At 44.4% G+C, this 19,136-nt stretch overlaps 1 protein-coding gene and 1 long non-coding RNA gene across 6 annotated transcripts in view; one reads left to right on the forward strand and one right to left on the reverse strand.

The window, feature by feature from the left end:
- The window catches only part of LOC137465563 (E3 ubiquitin-protein ligase KCMF1-like), a 113,183-nt gene that overhangs the window by 13,403 nt on the left and 80,644 nt on the right, over positions 1-19,136 (forward strand). The window contains exon 2 of one of the 2 annotated variants that reach the window (XM_068177650.1): positions 13,888-13,988. The exons of the other annotated variant lie outside the window; for it this stretch is intronic. The gene's annotated coding sequence lies outside the window, so the exon portion shown is untranslated. The remainder of the gene's footprint in view (positions 1-13,887; positions 13,989-19,136) is intronic. 2 annotated transcript variants of the gene reach the window in all.
- Positions 9,837-18,584, reverse strand: LOC137465568 (uncharacterized). 4 transcript variants are annotated; one of them, XR_010994701.1, is made up of 4 exons: positions 17,841-18,584; positions 17,208-17,314; positions 12,457-12,579; positions 9,837-11,556 (listed from the first exon to the last, which is right to left on the reverse strand). It is a non-coding gene; the product is annotated as an uncharacterized lncRNA (long non-coding RNA). The 4 variants fall into 4 exon arrangements; XR_010994699.1 differs by having other exon boundaries at positions 11,086-11,556; positions 12,457-12,582; XR_010994700.1 differs by having other exon boundaries at positions 11,047-12,579.

Raw genomic sequence — 19,136 nt, forward strand, 5'->3', positions numbered from 1 at the left:
CCTCTTTCTTCCCAAATTTTTCCAAAGGTATGTACTACTCCAAAGGCATACCTTGAATCAGTATATATAGTTCCCTTTTTGTGTGCTAAATATTCCAGTGCTCTTTTTAGAGCATATAATTCACAGGTTTGAGCTGACCAGTTTGAAGGTAATTTCCCCTTTTCAATGGTTTGCATGTTTTTCCCATCCACTACTGCATACCCTGACATTCTTTTTCCTTGTAGACACCTGGAGGAACCATCCACAAAAATTATCTCCCCTTCTGAAAGGGCTTGTTCTTCAAGATCTTCTCGAACCTTTGTTTGGTATTGGATAATTTCTAGACAATCATGTATTAGATTATCTGTTGGTTCCCCATATAAAAATTGAGCTGGATTTAAACTTCTGTTTACTTCTAGTGTTAAGTCATCACTGGCTATCAAGATTGCTTCATATTTTAACATCCTAGAGTCTGTCAACCATTTTTCAGCCTTTTGATTTAACACATTTCGTACTGCATGAGGTGTGCACACAATTAGTTTGCCCCCAAAGTCAGTTTACGACTTTCTTCCACCAGGATTGCAGTAGCTGCTATAGCCTGAATACATACTGGCCAGCCATGACTCACTGGATCTAACATCTTTGATAAATAAGCCACTGGTCTCTTTACTCCCTCCCACTCCTGAACCAGAACTCCATGAGCCACCCCCTTTTCTGCATTCACATACAGATGAAAGGGTTTTTCTAGTGAAGGTAAGCTTAAAGCAGGTATTGAGGCCAGTTTTAACTTCAGTTCTCCTAATTTATCATCATCTTCCTTGGTCCATTTTATGCCATCTCCCTCTGTTAATTTTTCATACAAAAACTTTACTGCCTGTGTGTATCCCTCAATCCATAATCTACAATATCCCAATAACCCGAGTAGTTTTCTGATCTCCCTCTTGGAAGAGGGAGGGGGAAGGGATAAAATTCCAGCAATTCTCTCTGGGTTGAGCTTCCGACTACCTTTACTTATTAAGTGTCCAAGATATTTTACCTCTGGTTCCACAAATTGCAGCTTCCCTTTTGACACCCTTAATCCTTTTTCCCCAAGAAAATTCAAAAGTTTTATAGTAGCCTCCCTGACTTCAGCTTCAACTTCCCCCGATAGTAAAAGATCATCCACATATTGGAGAATTTGTATCCCAGGGGGAGTGGGGAAAGCTTGTAATATTGTTTCTAAAGCTTGTCCAAATAAGTTTGGGGACTCTGTAAAGCCTTGTGGTAATTTCGTCCATCTTAATTGCTGCTTTCTCCCAGTTTGTGGATCCTCCCATTCAAAGGCAAAGATATCTCGGCTCTCCTTAGCTAATGGGCAAGCCCAAAAAGCATCTTTAAGATCCACCACACTAAACCACTGATGCTGGGGAGGGACCTTACTTAGGAGTGTATAGGGATTTGGTACCACTGGGTAGCGAGTCCGAGTTCTTTTGTTAACCTCCCTTAAATCTTGTACCAGTCTGTAACTCCCATCAGGCTTCTTTACTGGGAGAATAGGGGTATTGTGAGGAGACATACAAGATTCTAATGTCCCATCCTTTATTAGCCCTTCTATTACTGGCTTCAAACCTTCCAGTCCTTCTAATGAGATAGGATACTGACGCACACGTATGGGACAATCTTCTCTCTCAATTGTAACTTTTATGGGATCGATATTTAATCCTCCCCTATTTCCTTCACCAGCCCAAACTTCCTTTTTAATTTTCTTTTCGTCCTCCTGGTCTAATTTTAGCACTTTAGCTGTCATCCTCCCATCTTCTGGTATAACTCCTATCCCTAATTTCACTTGAAAATCTCGTCCCAATAAATTACTACCTGCTCTTGGGACTAACAAGACATCCCCCATCCAAAATCTAGTTTCTCCCTCCATTACCACATTTTTGATGACAGGAACAGTGAAACTCTCTCCTTTTGCTCCTGTTACTTTTACAGTATCTTTACTTACACTATAACCATTTGGAATATTTAACAAACAGGTTCTTTCTGCTCTTGTATCTACTACAAATTCCAATTCTTCTTCTTGGGGACCTACTTTTAAAGTTATCACAGGCTCCAGATGGTATCTGTCCCCTAGAAAATAGAGCCTTGGACACCCCTATTCTTCTTCAGTGCTCATCTCTTTGAAGATTTTCAGATCTTTTGCCCGCTTAGGACAGTCCCTCCTATAATGTCCTTCGCCCTGACAGTAAAAACAGACATTCCTAAAATGCTCCTGAGGTTTGGTTCGTATTGGGGTTTTATTCTTTTCTGTTCCTCTGTCTCTACGACCGTTAGGAGTAGAGTCTGTGTGTTTTTGATTTTTCTTGTACTTGTTTTCTCTCATGGTGACTGCCATAATTTTTGCCTTCAGTTTAGCTTTTTCTTCATCCCTCTGGACATAAACTTTCTGAGCTTCCTTTAATAAGTCATTTAATGGTTTATCATGCCAATCCTCAATTTTTTCTAATTTCTTTCTAATATCTGGCCAAGCATTCGTTACAAAGTTAATCCTTAACAAAGCTTTCCCCACATCAGTTTCAGGATCTATTCCTGAATATTGTTTTATATTTCTCCTAAGTCTGTCTAACCATTCAGTTGGGGTCTCTTCTTTCCCCTGCTGTGTCTCAAAAGCCTTTTTAGCATTTTGCCCTCGAGGTGCCGCCCCTTTTATTCCCTTGATTATTGTATTGCGATAGTCATTCATAAGTTTTCTCCCCTCCTCACTATTTTGACTCCACCCCGGAGGTTCAGTTGGCATTATGTCTTCTCCAGAGGGCCCCTGTGGATGTTCTTTATTCCAGGCTTTAATGCCTGCAACTCTTATAATTTCCCTTTCTTCCTGAGAAAATAGTATCTTCATTATAGACTGCATTTCTTCCCAGGTATAAACGTTTGGACCTAAAAATTGGTCAAGTGGTTCAGCTGTGCCGATGGGATCCTCTAAAATCCCTTTGATTTCTTTTTTAAAATTTCTGACTTCGGAAGAAGTCAGGGGAGCATTCACAAATCCAATCCCACCCCCTCCCATCGGGACCTCTCTTATTGGAAATAGACCAATTTCTTTATTCCAATGTTTTTCTGCAGCCTTATTTTCGTTTGGTGAGGAAAAATCAGGAGAAAGCTGCCTCTTAACTGCACCTCTAGTATTTTTATAAGGAGCATCTTCTCGGGACAGGGAGTTCCTTGGAGCCGGAGCTGCGGTTTCCAAGGGAACGTGACTCGGGGCCGGAAAGGGGGGTGTGAGAAGGACATACCATAGAGGCCCGGTCCTCCAGAGGCGGGGCACGGGCGGGGTTTGCTGCCGGAGCTGCTGAAGGGGGGAGCATGTCCGGGAAGTGCCCGGCAGCGCGGTCAGCCTCCATGTGGTTAATGGCGGCAGAGTCAGCCGCTCCCAGCAGAGGCAGGGCAGCGGCAGCAGCGCTCAGCGTAGCCGGAATGGGCAAAGCCGCGGGGGATGGAGCCGAGAAAACTGCTGCGGGAGAAGCGGCCAGAGACGGGACAGCCGGGACTAACGGGAGCCCGCCGGGCGCGGCCAGCGGACCAGCCGCGGACAAACCGGGCAGGATGGGGGAGGGGGCCGGTCGGGCAGCCGCAAGCAGCGAGGCGGGGGCCGGTACCGAAGCGGCAGGCGGCGAAACAGGGACCGGGAGGGCCGCCGCAGGCAGCGGGACGGGAACCCGCAGAGCCGCCGCCGCGGGCACGGGAACCGGGGCAGGAACACGCGGCGAGCCAGAGCCCGGGGTGGGCGCAGGGACCGGGACAGGCACCGGCACCGGGGCCGGCGGAGCTGAGGGGAGCAGCTCGCTGGGACCCGAAACCGGTGCTGGGGCCGCAGGCGGTGCAGGCGCGAATGGGAAGGGAGGAGGCAAAACCTGCAAAGGATCCCATTCTTTTTCTTTTCCTCTTTTTTCCTCTTGCTCCCCTCCCTTCTCTTTCCCTTTTTTCTTTTCTTGTTTTGTTTCGGGGATTTCTGATACCTTAAAGATTTTTATTTTCCTAAAATCCCTTGTCCAACACGTGTCATATTCTCTTTCTTCTAAATTAAACGATTCCTTTGAGTTTACAAATACATTTAGAGCCTGACAAATCCATCTTTCAAAAGAACCATATCTAGGCCAATAAACGTGGTCAGATCTTATTTCCTTTGTTGGCCATTCAAGCATACAAAATTGTATCATCTTGACTTTGTCCTTTTTTCTCGTACAAGGGTTTTTTTCCCAGTTGGCTAACATAACTCCCAGGGGACTATCTTGGGGTATCTCTGTTGATAATTTCTTACTGGATTTCTGTCCCATTTTTCAAGATCTTATCTACTCACCCCCTGCCTCTGTTCCACCTTCCTCCCCCTACCCAAATACCACTTTTCCTTCGACTACACTCTCAAAAAAAACCTCCTTTTTCTCACACCACCCCTCAACACAACACACTTTCCTCCAAGGAACTACAACAAAGCTTAAAATAAACAATCTGCATTACATATACTTTCATTCGTCCCCATTCACTCAAGTTTATTTTTCACTTACTCACACACACAACAAAACAACCACAACAACAAGGTACCTTTTATTTTTCAACACACCTATTACACTTTTAGGTGTCCCTGGCCAGTCCCAGTGTTCTTGGATACCCCTCAATCCGGCTGCGTTGTTCCCAACCTCAGATTCTCTCGGGTGTACCCTTACTCCGGCAAAATTTTACTCAGTCCTGGGTGCTCTCGAAGATTAATATCTCAACCCAGCAGACTTTTATTCAACCCTGGGTGCTCTTGAGGATTAATATCTCAACCCAGCAGCAACCCTGGGTGCTCTTAAATATTAATCCCTCAACCCAGCCCATTCAATTCAACCTAGCCAAAAAAAAAAAAAAAATTAAAGGCCCCTTTTTACCTTCTTATTTTCCCCAATGGATTATACCAGGAACACCCTCGGCTTCTTCTCTCCAAGGGGTCCCACTCCTTCCCCGAGACTCAATCCCGATTTTCCCCGGGAGGATTCTCTCACTCTTTTATCATTAGCTTCGTCTCTGTACTGGCCGCTTTTCTCGCGAAAAAGACGGAAACACAGCATAAGAAACTCCTCAATCGCTTAGCAGGTCTGGGGTAACCAGCCTGCCTCTCATTAAGACACATGCATCTCCCCTTATCCACCCCATCCCAAGGAATACTTACCTATCCCTTGTCCTTGGGTCTTTGTTCTTCGTGTACACTTTGGTCTTAGGGGCTAATTACCGCGGTTTTAGGGAATCCTTTCCCTTTTCTTTGTTTTATTATCTCCTTTTGTCCATCGGATGGTAACCTGCATCTGTCGGCAGCACCAGGGGAGCAGAGCGAGGGCAGGACGCGTCTCCCTCACTCTGACTCTCCTAAGGCACCGGCAGAGAGGTGTTAGGAACCATCCTCTGCTACCATTTGTTCTAAACGCCAATCACTTGTTTCAAAAATTTAGAAAGTTTAATAAAAATAAAATAGTTATAAAAATAATACAAATGTAGTAATAAAGGTTACACAATTAGAGTTAGGACAATTAATGAGACAATAACAGCAAAGAGTTACAGCCCGGGCTGGGTACCCCTCTCTGGACAAATGTGAGCCAGGAAAAGGGGGACCCCGTTAAAAGAAAATTTACTCCTTAAGAAGGGTAATCTGTTGCATATACAAAACACTTTATGAATATGCATATATTTTATTTAAAACAAGAAATCCATCTGGTACATGTCAAAATTTTTCTATAATCCCCAGGCGCCTTCCAGTCTAAGTCCAGCTTGGAAAAGTTCATTTCTGTTGATAAGGAAAACCATAAACTCCTCTCCTCTGGAAAATTTATGGGTTTCTGTAATTGTTATCTCTGTGCAAAGAATTTTTTTTTATTATCTTCTCCTTTTCTTGAGCTAATTAAAAGAATACACACATAATTTCTATTTTAACTGCTAAAGCTTACAAAACTACATTTACTATATTATTAAAATGTTAATGCAACATAACTTTCCAACCTAGCATAATACATATAGTAAATATCTGCGTAGAGCCATATAATATGCATTTTTCACAGTCCCAATAAAGATCCCTGAGGGACACCACTTGTTGCTGGTTTCCATTTGGACTGTGAGGCACATTTTATGTGCATCTCACATTTTTAAAGAAGGTGCTAACTACTGGAGGTACATTTCTTGTGAGGGTGAGCATTTCCTCACAGGCATTTGATGATTTCAGATTGCTCATAAATCTACTGAGCAAAAATGAGTCTTTTGAATGGCTGTCATGGTTTAGGAATGGTACTCCCCAATTGAGTACTCCCACTAAAACCACTGCTCCATACCCCCTCCATTTTCCCCCTGTCCCCTGGCGGTGGCTGGAGGGGAGAATTGGAAGTACAAAAGGTGAAGATCATGGGTTGAGATAAGAACAATTTACTGGAAACAGTAATGAGATAAGAACGGGAAAGTAACAATCCTAATAACAAAAGTATAAAAAGAGAGAGTGATTCACATTAAAAAAAAAAAAAAAAGCTTACCAGGAGCTCAAAACAATAAACAATCAGTGACAGCTTCCCCCCCCCCCCCCCCCCCCCCAGTTTTTTTGACTGGAAGGAAGGAACCCTTTCTCCTTGGAAGCCTCAGAGTCCTGGCCACACCCCCTCCCGGCCACTGCAAAAAAAATTAACCCTGTCCTGGCTGAAACCAGGACAATGGCATTTGAATTAACCTCAACAGAAAACAATATAAGAGCTTATAGACTAAATTTTCTAAATTTAAAGTTGGAACTGTTTGCTCTTCAGTGTTTCAGCTGTCATCTCTTTTCGTGAGATACTTGTATACTTTTACCTCATGGGGTTTTTTCCTATATTTTTAGCGTGTTCCCCTCTGTTTATTATCTAGGTTTTCTTCCCAAGCTTCTGATTTCCTTTCTACTTCCTAGTGGTCAATACATGTACAAACATACTATGCTTGCAGCAAGAGAGCATTGGACCTTTCTTTTGAACTAATTTAGAGCATTGGTTTCCTCTTAGCTTTTATATGCAGATCAGAGACATGCTTTTCCTGTTTTGCGACATTATTGTGATCTCTGGACTTTTATTTTCATATCCTAGCTTCTATAGGCAGTTTTTACCATATTGCTCAGTTGTGAACCTCAATCATATCTATATTCTCTCCTGTTATTTATCAGAACTACTTGGTCTTATTTTGCTACCTAGCAGATTTTTAAGTCTAAGCTGCTAACTTGTATCTCAGTTGTTATCCAATTTCTTTAGCTAAATATTAGATTTTTAAAATCTTGCTTCTATGAATAAGTGAACAAGACTAAAATATACTGACTTAAAGATCAAGGGGAATCTTAGATAATTGTGATTTTTAAAAATGTGACTGCATCATATAAAAGGCATAATTGACAGAGTAGCTGTTTCTTGATTTCTAGCTATATTTTAAATTTCCTAATTATCAATAATTTTGTAAGCTTTTCTAATAGACAGGTCAGTGAAATCATAATTGTCTTGGTGTAGATTTGTCAAAATTCTGTTACTATTGTTGAATCCTCAATCTGTTAAAAAAATTTAAATAATAGTATGTTATTTTGTGCCTTTTCTTTTTGTAGTTGTACCTTGGGGTCTGAGTATACAATTAGGAATCATGGGACCTGGATTTTGATGCTCTCGCAGAAATAGATGTTTTTTTTGTTTTTTATGTAATTCTTCTGTTTTTTAGAAATTAAAGTGAATCCTCTCTTCTTGTAATGAAACTTCCTAATATGATTTGGAGGCTAATGAAATTGTATTTCTAGTTGTTCTTTACAATATGTTGATCTGCTGCTATCTGGTGTTGACAGGATTAGGAATTTGCTTTTTCCCAGCTGTAGGCAGTGATGTATCTTCCAGCTGCATTAGACTAAAAATGAAGCTGCATAATATTTTTGTTGTGGATCAGGTTTTTATTTTCAGAGGATGGGTTTTCACACATACACTAATTTTAAAAAAGCGTAATAGTTTTATTTAAATGTTAATTTTTTGTGAAAAAAATGAATTATGAAAGATTCCTCACCAGAGTAACTGGATGGTGATTGGTGGTTGGAAACCTCTTGTGGGGGAGTGAGGCACTTGTCTGCTAGCCTGACTTGCAGTCTTGGGAGGCTTGTTGCCTATCAGGGACCTGGATTTGGACAGTGGCAGAAAGAGCAAAGACTCATCTATCCCTTTTTGCTCATACATGTGGATGCCAGTGGTAATGCTAGGGTCATCTTGAGTGTATCAAAAGTCTTTATAGAGATGTGAGGAGCTCAGAACACTGTCTGAGCATGCAGGGATGGAGTTAGGAAAGCCTGAGATCAGCTGGAGTTGCAACTAGAGAGGGATGTGGAGGACAGCAGGAAGGGTTACATGGGCAGCAAAAGGCCCGGTTTTCTTCTCAATGAACATGTAAAAGGCCGAGGTAATTGGGTACTAGATGCCACTTTGCCCTAGTGTCATGGTTTAATTATAGGCCATTCACTTGATAATCCTTGTGAGTCCCTTCCAACTTAGAATATTGTGTGATTCTGTGAAGAATCATCAATGTTCTATAAGATTAGCCTTAAATTAAGAGAAAGGGGAAACTCCAGCTGGCAACTAAGTACCACACAGCATCTTGCTCTCTCTCCCCTTGCAGTGGGATGGGGAGGAGAACTGGGGGTAAAAAAAGGTAAAACATGTGGGTTGAGATTAGAACAGGTTAATAATTGAAATAAAATATAATAATTAACTGTAATGAAAAGGAGAGGGGGGGAATAAAACCCAAGAAACACAAGTGATGCACAATACCTTTGCTCACCACCTGCTGACCGATGCCCAGCCAGTCCTCGAGCAGTGATTAGGCACTCCCAGCTCTATGTTATGGAATATCCCTTTGGCCAGTTCAGGTCATCTGTCTTGGCTATGCTCCCTCCTGGCTTTTTGTGCACCTGCTCACTGGCAGAGCATGAGACACTGCAAAGTCCTTGACTCAGGGTGAGCACTGCTGGGCAACAGCCAAAACATCTGTGTGTTATCAACATTATTCTCATACTGAATCCTAACCCAGCACTGTACTAGCTACTAAGAGGAAAATGGACTCTTTTCCAGCTGAAACCAGGACTCTTAGTTTTCACTGGTAAGATCTGCCTTCTGGCCTCTCAGGAACCAGAGCCTAGTGACAGTCTGCAGGAGTGAAATATTGCCCGCAGTAGACAAGGATTAAGGACCACTTAAGCCAATTGCAGAGTTTCAAGTCGGTGGGACCAGATGAGATGCCCCTGAGGGTGCTGAGGAAATTGGCTCATGTTATTGTGAGCCCACTCAGTCTTCTCTGAAAGGCCATGGTGGTTGGTGGATGACTTGGGGAGGAAAAAAACCAAACATTATTTCAATTTTCAAGAAGTAGGATCTGGGAAACTACAGGCTGGTTAGCCTTGCTTCAGCCCTTGGAAAAGCTAAGGAACAAATCCTCCTAGAAGTCAGGTCTAAGAATATAAAGTGCAAGAAGGTGATTGCGAGCAGCCAGCACAGGTTTATTGTTATAAACGCCAATCACTTGTTTTTAAAATTTTAAAAGTTTAATAATAATAAAATGGTTATAAAAATAGTAATACAATTAGAGTAATGAAAATTTAGAGTTAGGACAATTACAAGACAATAAAAAGCAAAGAATTACGGACGTCCGGATGCTCTCGGGCACTTAAGCCCAATAAGCATGCCTTGTGAACAAAGGAATAACCTTTAAAAGCAGTAGCCTGTTGCATATTCATACATCTCATACATGATGCATAAATTCCTTGCAAATTAAGAACTTTTCTGGTTTTTGTCAACTTCTTCCCCTTAATCCTGGTGGTTCCATAAAGACGGAGAGAAGGTGGAAGAATGTTTGTCTTTTCTGATAAGGAGGCAGTAATTCTTTATGGGCCCCCTTCATTGTCATCTCTGTGTGAAGAGTTTCTTCATTATCTCATCTCTTGCTTGAGTTAGTAAAAAAAACCCCCACATACATAGGTTCTATTTTAACTACAAAACTACATTTACCATACTATTAAAATGTTAATACAGCACTTCTAATCAATATAACATAATACATATAGCATTCAATTTAATATTTGCGAAAAGCCAATCATAAAATATGCATTTTTCACATTTATCAAGGATAAGTTGTGCCTGATTGCCCTCCCTGCATGACTGGCTGTGTGGACAAGGGGAAAAATGGTATATGTTGACTTTAGAAACACTTGACATGGTCTGCATACCTCACAAATTTGGTGAAGTGGATGATAAGGTGGGTGGAAAACTAGCTGGACTAGCTGGTTTAAACAAAACCCCCAAAACCCAACAAACTGCTTGACACCCTCCTTCCCTCCCCCATGACAGTGGAGGGAAAACCAAAGAAAATAAGACTGTGAGAAGTTTAAATCAGAAGTCACAATTTTACTTAGGTGAAACTTGCAACCAACACATCAATACAGAAGAAAATAGTTTACCTACAGAACCAGCAGAGGCAAGATTACACCTGCTGCCCCCCCCCCTCCCCCAGGGCAAAAACAAAAGTGCCATGTGGCTCTGGAGAACAAAGTACTGTGCCAAACAAATTTCCACAGTTAAACACCTTCTGCAGACAGATAAAACATTGGGGAATGGGGCAAAAAAAAAACCCTGGAAGGTATCAGAAGATTTACTCTGCAAAGATGCTGATGTGGGTTCCCACATGGCAGTGGCTGGCAAAAGCTGCAAGCAGCCCCCAATGGCAGCTGTGGCAGCCCTGGCAGTGGTGGTGTACAACGGTCTATTCCTCTCCTGATGCCTATCAGCCATGTGGTCCTAATCCCCCGGTCCCACATGCCCTCTTCTACCTGTGCAGCAGCAAAAATGGCCGACCTTCTGTTTCTGTCACTGGGTCTTAGTCAATTAAGATGACGTAAGGGGGTATAGAATACACAATTTGGATTCTGCCTCCTGTCCCTGTAACTAGAACATATTCCACTCCTTAGTCTATACCATCTATGTCATGCTCAAATTGATACCTTTTAAACTATATGCATATATATATATATATATATATATATATATATATATATAATATACACAAGAACAGGTATTATTTCAGTAGTCACTGACCATCCCTCAAGATTTGGGTAGAATGCATTTTGTCCTTGACTGGTGTTTATGGTATTAGGAGGAATTGTCCTGAAATTAATGTCTCCTCTAAAGAAGGCAGGTTTTGGCACTCCCTCCCCCACCACTGATACAAAAGGAATTTCTTGAAGGACAGTGAAAAAAAACTATTTATTTAACGCACACACACGCACAGAGTGCATGCAGGCACGAGAAAAAAAGAATAATGTTAAATATTAAAACCTTCTTGCTGCAGAGAAAACTGGTGGATTCAGAGGTCTTTCTGTAGGTGTGTCTCGGCTCCTCCTGAGGTCCGGAGACAGGATGTGGCATCCCCGGGCCTCCCCGCCGGCTCCCAGCGATGGTCTGTTCTCAGACCAGAGCAAAGCTGAACAGTTCCAGAAGCCACAGAAGTCAATGGAGAAGCTGTATGCTGTCCTGGGAAAACTTCTTGTCTTAGCTAACAAAAAAAGAAGCTAGCTAAAAGCAAAGCAATTAACTCTCCCTCTCTCTGCTGAGAAAGAATGGGGGAGGATGTATGTTTGAACACAAACCGCAGAAAGAATTCCCCCAGCTTCTCCCCCTCTCCCAAACCTAGCTTAAAGTTACAGGACCCATGTCTGGGCATAAAGCAGATGATAGGGGATACAGTATCATAAAGTCACCCCAAGACACAGTATCGTTCAACAACCAGTATTATATAGGCAATTCAACATTACAGAGGGTTCTCACACAAAATCAAATCCCTTTGAGGTACACATCATGTTTCCCCCTCCTTCTTCATTACCCACCAAGTGCAGCCTGGTCCTTAAGCAAAAAGAATCCTGCAGATGGGTTTGCCTTTGCTTGAGGCAGGACTAATCCAAACTTTCATAACATATTTCTTATACAATGGGGACTTTATCTGCATCTGCTGTATGCAGGGGTTCTGATTGGGTAGAGCCAGATCAACTGGTAGAGCCTCTAGTGTTAACTAACCTGGTGGCCTCCACTAAATGCAGTTGGGGTGTAACAGGCCTTGGATCCTTTGTATCCCTGACTCCAGAACCCCAGGGGTTGTCCTTGATTCTCCTCTGATACTTTCTGCCAGAGGCTCTGGGAAGGACCATTCTCCCCAGCTGCAGTGTAGAGCATGTTCTTCACATCCTGTCCTGTCCTGACTGGTCCAAGGGCTATTGCATGAGCAATCTCCTGTTTAGTTTGTTCAAAAGGCCGTTGTTGTTCAGGGCCCCATTTGAAATAATTTTTCTTCTGTGTCACAAGATAGGGCTTACAGTCATACTTTTCTCCAAAACTTCCTCTGCTGTGTTCCCCCATATGATGTCATCATCAATGTACTGCAAGTGTTGTGGAGCCTCACCCTTTTCCAGTGCAGCCTGGATTAGTCCATGGCAAATAGCGGGACTGTGTTTCTGTACCTGGGGCAGTCGATTCCAGGTGTACTGCATGCCCCTCCAGATGAAAGCAAACTGTGGCCTGTACTCTGCTGATAAAGGAATGGAGAAAAATGCATTAGCAATATCGATGGTTGTGGGAGAATGGATTGTAAAAGAATAGAGATAGTGCTGAAGGCAATCTCGCCCCAGATGACTTGCAGCTGTACTAATTACCAAAGAGTGGGAACAGCCCTGCCCTTAATAGGTCACAGCTATGTCCAATACGGATGGGTGTTGTAAAAGAGTGGGTTAGCTGGTTGAGAGTCAAGTTGGAGTTTGCTGGTTGTACTGTGAGGAGGAAGGGTCAGGCGGTCGTGCAAGGGACAAAAAGGGTTAGGCGGTTGTGCAGAAGGAAGAGAGGAGTCAGTGTTGTGAGGAGCTGCCCATGGGAACTCACAGAGAGAAGGTATGGAAGTTTTACAGTAGGATAATAAACTGGCAGTGACAGTCAGTTTCCATCCACAGTTGATTGGTGCCAAGCACTGATGCCAACAATTGGTGTCCCGTGTGAGGATGAATGCTGATAGATGGTGGCACCACTTTGCTGCCTTGGACTCGAGTTCATACTGAAGTTTGAGCATGTCCAGCACAGCAGCACTTAGTGGTGGTGTGACTTTATTCAGGCCACAGTAGTCTACTGTCAGTCTCCATTGGACTTAGGCACTGGACATATAGGACTATTAAAGGTCAAGTGACTCTTGCTGACCACTTCCTGGCTCTCCAGTTCACAAATCGTCTTATGGATAGGAATCACGGAATCTCAGTTGGTACAGTATTGCTGATGATGCACTGTTGCAGTAGCAATTGGAACCTGTCATTCTTCAATCCTCAGCAGTCTCACAGCAGAAAGGTCTTCTTAGAAACCAGGCAAGGTCTAGTTTCTTCTGTCTGCACAGCAGCTATCCCAAAAGCCCAACAAGTATCTTTTTGGGTCTTTGAAATACCTGATTGTGAGGTAATCTATGCCAAGGATGCATGGGGTCTCTGGACCAGTCACAATGGGGTGTTTTTGCCACTCCTTCCCAGTCAAGCTCACTTCAGCTTCCAGTACAGTCAGCTGTTGGAATCCCCTGTCACCCTAGAGATGGAGATAAATTCTGTCCCTACATATCTTGGTGGCATCAGGGTACATTGTGTGCTGGTGTTAACTAGAGCCTTATACACCTGTGGGTCTGATGTGCCAGGCCATCGGATCCACACAGTCCAATATATCCAATTGTCACTTTCCTCTACCTGGCAAGAGGCAAGGCCCCTCTAGTTCTAGTTATGGTACTCATTGCTCCTTCCCTGTAAATATGACCTAGAGGTCCCTTCCAGAGGATCAGACATGACATCATCCCTTCTCTTCTGCCTAGGAGCATGTCCATGGGAGACTGGAGCAGCATTTATCCTTGATGAGTTTCCTGTGGTATTTGTTCCTTCTTTCAACTCATATACCCTTGCTGCTAGGGCAGAGGTGGGTTTTCTATCCCATCTCCTTGTGTCTTCCCCATGTTCATGCAAATAAAACCACAGATTACCTCTCCCTGGCCTGAGGGTGCCTGCTCCTAATAGCAGAGACTCTGGTCTGTATTGGTGAGACATGGAAAGTTTATTCCTTAAACTCCTCTCTGAGTTTCTGGTGGCCCTCTTAAATTTTCTCTTCCCAGTTCTGGACATGCTCGGCCAGTTCTGTTTCCATGGCTGAGAGATGGGCCTGTAATGGGGTGGCATTAGTGTCTTCATATGTCGAGAGTTTGATAGCCAAAACACTTTGTCTGTCTTCTCCCTCCTTCCATTGCAGCGATGCTAAGTAGTGGGATTATATCTTTGGCCTGGGCCGTACAAATTTCTGCCACATCTGTGATGTACACTGGATGCAGTCCAGACTTTTAGGGAATTGCGCATCATCTGAAAAAATCATCTCCATCAGAGCTATTTCTCTTGGGCATCGGATACCTTGCCCCACAGTGCTTCACTGGCCTTGTTGCACATAGAGGTCTTCTCTGCAGAGGTATATTTCCCTCATTTGACAGGAGTTGCCTCCAGAGGCTGAGATTTTCTTGCTTTTTTCCAATCCTCTGGTCAATAACCACATCCCAGGACAGGGATCCCCATTGCCCTGCTTCACCACCATCTAAGTTTGTATCGTTGTCTGTGGAATCCCAGATTTGGAGCAGCCAGGTCAATATGGATTCATCTGTCTGACGGGTGAACTCTTTACGTAGCTCATGCAGGGACATGGATTTAATGATTGTATCTTCCACTGGTTGTGAAGGTTCTTCCTCCCCTTTGTCACTCACTATGTGAACTGATTTGGTCTTGGATTTCCTCTTTGAATGGAGGCAACTGTTAGTGGCTTGGGCTGTCCTTCTGGTTCAGCTGCAGGTCTTAAAGAAACAGTCTACTAAAGATGATGTAGAGGGGGTGTAGAATATACAATTTGGACTCTGCCTCCTAGCCCTGTAACTAGGACAGACTGCTAGACTTGGAGGTTTGTGATCAGCAACGCAAAGCCCAACTGGTGGCCAATTTCTAGTGGTATTTCTTAGAGATGGATACTGGGGCCAATTCTGTTTAATGTCTATGAACAACTGGATAACACAACTTTGTCCCCTCTCTACAAGTTTGCAGATAAGACCAAATAGTGGGAAGTAGTCAATATGTTGTAAGGCTGGGCTGTTATTCAGAAGGACCTCAATAGGCTGGAGAAATGGTCTGGTAGGCACCTCATGCAGTTCAACAAGGACAAATGTCAAATCCTGCACCTGGGGAAGTGTCCTGGTTTAGGGCAAATTTGGAAGGAAACCTCCAAATGGTGTCCCTCTAGAAAGCAAATTCAAGTAGCCTCTCCCCTAACTGGTTCGGGAAAAGTTTTTCATAGTACCAAGTCTGGATTCCTAGTTGTTAGGTGTCAGGGTCTGCAAATGCATGCAGGGTCCCTGATAGGTTCTTATGGAGATCTCAAAGCACAAAAGACACAGCAGGGGACACACCACTTTGCTTAAACAAAATGCACTTTTATTTAGTGCCAACAACTGTGATAGTGGGAGAGAAATAAAGAGATAGAGTGAAAGATAGAGAAAGAGGGGAAGGGGATTATAGCTACCAGTCTGAAGAGACGAGGCCCTCGGAGCTTGACGAGATGCTCATAGGCTGTCTTCTCCAGGTGGGGTCCGGACAAAGTCCTCAAAACTCCTTGAGTCTTTTATAGGGTTCCTCAAAGCGGGTGGCATCTGGCCAAAGCGGCAGCTCTCCTGGCTACACGGTGGGTGTGGACTCGTTGTTTTGGGAACCAGTTGTAACCATCACATCGGTGCAGGACCAAGAGTACAGGACCGAGGGTACAGGACGAACTGATTAGGGCTCAGTCCACCATGACCAGTCCATTGTTCTCGCACTGAGTTCCCATGGCATCGCATACCACTCCTTAAGTCTTGGCAGACTTTCCACCTCAGCCAGGCTAGAGCTATTTTCAGGGTCTAGGGTCTCAGTCCTTGGAGACAGTCATGAGGCAAACATGAGGGATTTTCGGACAGACCCTGACATTAGGTCATCTGAGAAGACAATCTCTGCCACTGCCATTTCTCTGAAGTGTTGAATCCCTTGTTCTATTGTCTTTCACTGGTTTTGCTGCATATAGAGATCATCTGCACACAGATATCTTTGTGCCACACTTCCCAGTATCCGTGCCCAGAGACTGTGAGGGTTAGCCCCCCTCATCATTCCTTGGTGGATAATTGGATCATGCGACAGGGATCCCAAATGCCTTCCTTCAGTACCATTCAGAATTGTAGCCTCACCTGCAGCATCCCAAAGACAGACTAACCAACGAATTATAGATTCATCAGGTCATCAAGTGTACTCTTTTCTTAGGCCACGAAGGTCCTTCAGGGAAATAGACTCAATAGTGACTTCTGATTTTGTGTCAGGAGCTGGCTTTGAGGGTCCTCCCCCCAGATCATCATCGTCCACCAAAGGCTAACCCTGGACCGAGTCCCATGGGGTGGCCCTCAGTTGGCTGGTCAACGGGTGCCTGGATAGCGTAATTAAAGTCCCCACCAGAAAGACGGAAGGACTCTTGAGCTGCTGGAATCCGAGCAGGTTTATTGAGGATTGATCGAAGGAGTAGGGAGGCAGAAATAGGAGCAGGGAGACAACCACACTCAGGGAAAGCAGACTCCGAGAGCCCCGGGAAAGGAGGGACCAGAGTATAAAACTGGGGAGGGAAGGAGTAACCAGGGTACAAATAATCCAAAGGGAAGAGGGTGTAGGGGAGGAACAGGGATGGGGTAACATAAACTGGGCCAATGAAGGAAAAGGGAAGGAGTGATTTACAGAGGGAACCATTAGAAACAACGAGAACAGAGAACTTTCCAGAACTTGAGGAGATGACAACCATAAACTGACAGGTGATGGGCATGTGCTCATTTGCATTGGGGGGCAGAGAACTCTGGGGAAATGCCTTATGCTAAACAACTGTAGTTTCCCATGGCATTCCCACACTGTCCTTCCCATGGGCACATCCCACATCTCCCCCTTGTCTGTTAATTAAATAAACGTCCCCTACGGTTTTCACAAGGGTATTTTTAAAGAGAGTTAAGGCAATGGAAACAATAAAAATTATAAGTAGAATCCAGACCAGTCCTCTTAGGATTGAGGCCACCCAGCTAGGAGCACCCCATTGCGTAAGTACCTTATTTATTGCATCCACAACCTGGGTTTCAGTCTTAAGGTCTTGTATTTGTGATTGGAGTCTGTTGCAGCAGATAGGCCTGCTAGGCCCCTCTGGAGATTAGCTGCCTAAGGACAGAGAAAATGCATAGTCATGCTGACTAGCAAAAGAACCCCTTTTCCCGCGCCTCAGACCCTCTGTTATCTTCCTGTAAGACAATAGGTCAATTTGTACCCTGACCCACACCATTGGACCATTTCTCAAAACCCCTGTACCCTATAAAAACCCCTCAGTTTCCCTAGCTCGTTGGAAGTAAGCTGTCCCTGAACCCTTCACGGAAGATGAAATAAAGATCCTCCGGTGGAACCTCACACAGCGCTCCCCGTCTCTCTCTCCCTGCGTCTGCCCGAAGCACCCCAGCAAGCCTATGAGCTGAAATCACTTCTAAAAGAACTGAACTCTGCTTAAGAGCTGCATATCACTATAACAGCTTGCTGGGGCTAGCCTGTGCCTGGGAGCTCTGCCAAAGGTGCTTGGGCAGGAGGGTGTGCAGATACCCTTCTCACCCCAGAACACCAAGGCAGCCGAACCAACTGAGCCTGACCGGGAACAAAAACAATAATCTGGCCGCCCAACCGGGAAGATAAAACCCACCAGAGCAGCCTTCTTCGCGAAGAGTAACTGCCTTGGGTCCGGCCAGAATCCTTCTGAAGATAACTTCTCCGTTATAGAAGAAATTTTCTGCACAAGGTGTCTGAATGACCCTCTTTGTCCAGCCCTGAGGAATCAGACAGTGGCAGACCACCCTCCAGCAGCTTCCGACCCACATTTGGCTGAGGAATAAGTATATTACAGCCTTTTTTCGCGCGCTTTTTCATTTGGGTCCCTTTTTCTTTTTCTTTTGTTTTTTTTTTTCTCTTTTTACTGCTGGGAGGGGAAAGGGAATAATAATATTATGGGATTAAAAAATAGTAAATTAAAACAACCCCAGAACGAGAGAGACGTATATTTAGAACTCTTAGAAATTCTTTCCCTTAATAATTCTTCTTTATCTAACCCTAAACTTTTGAAACCTAACTTAAAAAAGTTTATAAAATGGATAATTTCACAGTTTCCTGATACTAATACACACTCCATAACCTTGGATTCTTTTTGGGACTCTGTGGGCATACAAATATATACTTCCCAAATTAATGGGGATTTCTCTGTTACACGATTCTTACCTATTTTTCACAAAATTACCAAAGCGGTAGAAAAAAGAAATAGGACGGGTTCTGCGGCAGAAGCAGTTCCAGCCTTATCTCTCCCACCAGCTTGTTCCCTTTCAAGTGCTAATACCTTATCTACAAACCCGGACTCCAGGGAGGGCGGGCCCCAGCTCACCCCTGCCGCTTCTGCTCCGCTCCTGCCCTGCCCCCCCGGGATTACCGCGGCCCCCAGCACCCGCCCGCCTCCTCCACAAGCCCCCCCGTCCCCCTCCCCCGCGCGGCCCTCCTCCCCCTCCCCCGCGCGGTCCCCGCCCACCCAGCCCGCGCGTCCCCCGCCTTCCCCCTCCCTCGCGCGGCTACCAAACCCTTCCTGTGTGCCTGCTAAGCCTCCGGAGGTCTCTTGTCTCAAGTGTGGTCAACACCCCGCACCCACGATATCTCCGAATGCAACTGTATCTGTTCCTGCTGTTACCCACCCCACCCCCCCGCCGGTCCCTTCGCTCCAGACCCTACAGCCACAAAATTCCCACGGTACTCCAGTGATACCCCATGGTGGCATAACGCTATTACATGCCTCTCAAACCTGCCCCAGCTGTGCTGTCGATAGCCACGCCTTGCAGTCTTCTTCCCAGCACCCCACACCCTTGCAAAATGCCATTCCAAAACGCCAGAAAAAACACTCCTCATCTGAGGATAGTAGTGATAGTGAGTACAGTTCTGACACAGATGATTTGGATCCATG

Source organism: Anomalospiza imberbis (assembly GCF_031753505.1).
Source record: "Anomalospiza imberbis isolate Cuckoo-Finch-1a 21T00152 chromosome W unlocalized genomic scaffold, ASM3175350v1 scaffold_31, whole genome shotgun sequence".
In the NCBI taxonomy this organism is placed as follows: Eukaryota; Metazoa; Chordata; class Aves; order Passeriformes; family Viduidae; genus Anomalospiza; species Anomalospiza imberbis.